Source organism: Serinus canaria, chromosome 2, assembly GCF_022539315.1.
Source record: "Serinus canaria isolate serCan28SL12 chromosome 2, serCan2020, whole genome shotgun sequence".
Lineage (NCBI taxonomy): Eukaryota > Metazoa > Chordata > Aves > Passeriformes > Fringillidae > Serinus > Serinus canaria.
Window position 1 is genome coordinate 62,695,346 of NC_066315.1, and position 2,897 is coordinate 62,698,242.

Here is a 2,897-nt window from a genome sequence, read left to right on the forward strand (position 1 = left end):
TTCACTGAATATTCTGAGTAGGAAGGGACCCACAAGGATCGCTGAGTCCAACTCCTGAATGAATGGTTCATAGAGAGGTGACAATCACAGCACCACAGCTGTAACAACCATCTCAATCAGACAAGGAAAACAGACTAAATTTCTCAAAGGGTATAGAGTGGTTGGAAGGGGATGTTCTACAAAGGTGTAAACTCTGGGAAAAAAGTGAAAGACAAAACTGAAAACAAACCTCAAAAAGTCTTTCCTTTGAGCCGGAGTTGAACCAGCGACCTAAGGATTACTTTACAGAGACAGTCTACAGTCCTCCACTCTACCAGCTGAGCTATCAAAGGAAGGTATACAAGTGCCAAGAATGAGTCAAGACTGCATCAACAATAGCCTTAGGCTCTAATGGGTCTCCATATGTATTGCTTTTCACAACAGCAAAACAGTATCCAAAAAAAAAGGCACAAAGCTAACTCTCCTGCAAAATTGGATTTTGGTTACAAAACTGCCGGTTTACTTTGCCAAATAGTTCACAGCTCTTGTAAGACTGTTGGTGGTGGTAGCATTAAGGTTGGAGTTCTTCTCATGACCCATATGAAATATGTCTACAGCTTGACAAAGAAATTTGCCCATTCTTTGGTGACCTTGCTACATTTCCTAAGTTGAACCAGGAACAGAGGGAGACCTCCCCTCCACACAATTCTCCACAACAGTTCTCCAGCCAAATACAACAATAAAATAGCAAATGAAACAGTTAACACCTCCCCGGCAGCTTCCATAGTGAATGTAGAGGAACTGAAAAGAAGGACAGAAAGGAATAACCACTGTGATTTCAATTCAAATCCCACCAACTCCCTCAGTGCATCTAAGGCCCCTCAAACACAGATGAAGTTGCAATGTCTGGCATTGAAACCAGTGGCCTCCCCAGCCCCTGGGCCTGGAAGGCTGAACCCTCTGTGAATCATCTGAGCGCTGCAGCTCACAGCTGTGGCAATTGAAAGTAAACTACACTCTTTTTGAATTATAGTGATTCACCAGCATTTGTCTGTCTGAGCGGCAGGGTGGGGCACAAAGCTGTGAGCAGACACCCTGTTTGCCGAAACCATGCCATCCTACTTGTGATGGGAGTGTGTGCAGCAGCATTACCTCAGTGCCCTACAGCATATCCATCCTTAACCCATGCTTACCTCCACCTCTTCCTTGTGACTCAACCCCAAACACCGGGCTGTTGCAGAAAGCATGTAGCCAGCAGGTTGAGGGAAGTGATTACTCCTACATATTCAGGGCTTATGAGCTTGAATTGGGAATGCTGTGGCCCACCTTGGCTCCTCAGTATAAGGCAGGCATGGATATCATGGAGCGAGTCTAGTGGAAGGGCACCAAGATAGTGAGGGGACTGGAGCACAGGGTGGAGGAGGGAAGGCAGAGAGAGCTGGGCCCATTCAGCCTGCAGAAGAGATGGATGAAGGGGACGCATCCTGCAGCCTCCACCTCCCAAATGGGAGAGTATGGGGAAGGCAGGGCCAGGCTCTGCTTGGAGGTGAACAGGGAGAGGTGATAGGCACAAGCTGCCACCAGAGAAATCTTGTTGAGATACAAAGGGAGAAAAATACCATGAAAGTAAAAATTTTGACCACTGCAAAGTCTGAGCAGAGGATAGAATTTCCAAAGCCTGACTGACACAGCCTTGAGTAATGTGACCTAATTTTAAAGTCTACCCTGTCTGGAGCAAGAGGTCGGACCAGCTACTCTTCAGAAGTCTTTAGCAAACTAACACAACAGTGATGTCCATGGCAGGAGGTTGACTCCACAAAGCAGATGGACTCACAGCAAAACTATCACTTCGTACATCTCTGTTTGGAAAATACAGCTCTTTGTCTTAACAACCAAACATGCACACACATTGTATTTATTTTCATACTAACAGACTTCTCAATGTTCCTTCATTGCTAAAACCAACACACATCTCAAAACAAATGCAGTAGGATGTCTTCCTGGTTTTGTTCCTGGGAATATAGGAAGGACAGGAAATATTAGACTTATCTACAAGGTACAGTTGTAGTTTCTCAGAGGACTAAACCTGAAACCTGTGATGTGTCATGACAGTCACTTACCAACCAGCAACATATCAGCTGATGCTGTGAAGAAAAGCATATGGTAGAGAGAAAGAGAAAAGAGAACTGCTGTTTGCCTGAAGGGGCAACATCTGCACTCTCAGGGGTCAGATGGCCTAGGTGGAAAGAGGACCCCTATGCAAGAATGTGGGGTTAATCTTGCACTCGAGAAAGAATGGCACAACAGATAATAAGGACCCAAGCTCCTAAATCAGAGCAGATAGTATAGCCCCAGGAATCTAATCTTTTCCAGTTTGCAATCCCCACAGCATTTTCAAGGGGTACTTCAGGCTCCTTTCAAGCCAGTTTAAACCCATTGTCATGACTCTGTTTTATCTGAGTTACCTTTCACAGACCCCTTAAAAATAATCCACTAGTTCTCATCCACACATTCAAGGACCCTAAACCTTAAAATTAATGCTCTATCCAGTTTAAGTCTTTGGCACTGACATCTAATCCAAGGTAACAAACACAGACATTTTAGGGGTAGTATCGCCATCTCTTCGCTGTCAGAAGTTGTTACTGGTGAAGATAACCCTAAACAGTTTGCACTCTCCTGTAAGAAATCAGTAGTGGTTAAAGTCAAGATAAAAATTCAAATGGATCAGATAAAAAGTAGATGCTGTTACTATCTATGCATGAACAAATGGGATGCAAAAACCACAGTGTTGCCTTGACAATAAAAAGCATTGGAGATGTCTTTTTGTGCAACTTGCTAGCAGTGATATATGGGTGATTTGTGAAAGATATTCTAAACTACAAATGTACCCTCCAGGGCAGCTTTTCAAAGCAGATATT

General features: G+C 44.0%; 1 non-coding gene across 1 annotated transcript; it reads right to left on the reverse strand.

The window, feature by feature from the left end:
- Positions 1 to 242: 242 nt before the first annotated feature.
- TRNAY-GUA (transfer RNA tyrosine (anticodon GUA)) lies at positions 243 to 332 on the reverse strand. The gene is given in 2 exon segments: positions 243 to 278; positions 296 to 332. It is a non-coding gene; the product is annotated as a tRNA-Tyr (tRNA).
- Positions 333 to 2,897: the final 2,565 nt, after the last annotated feature.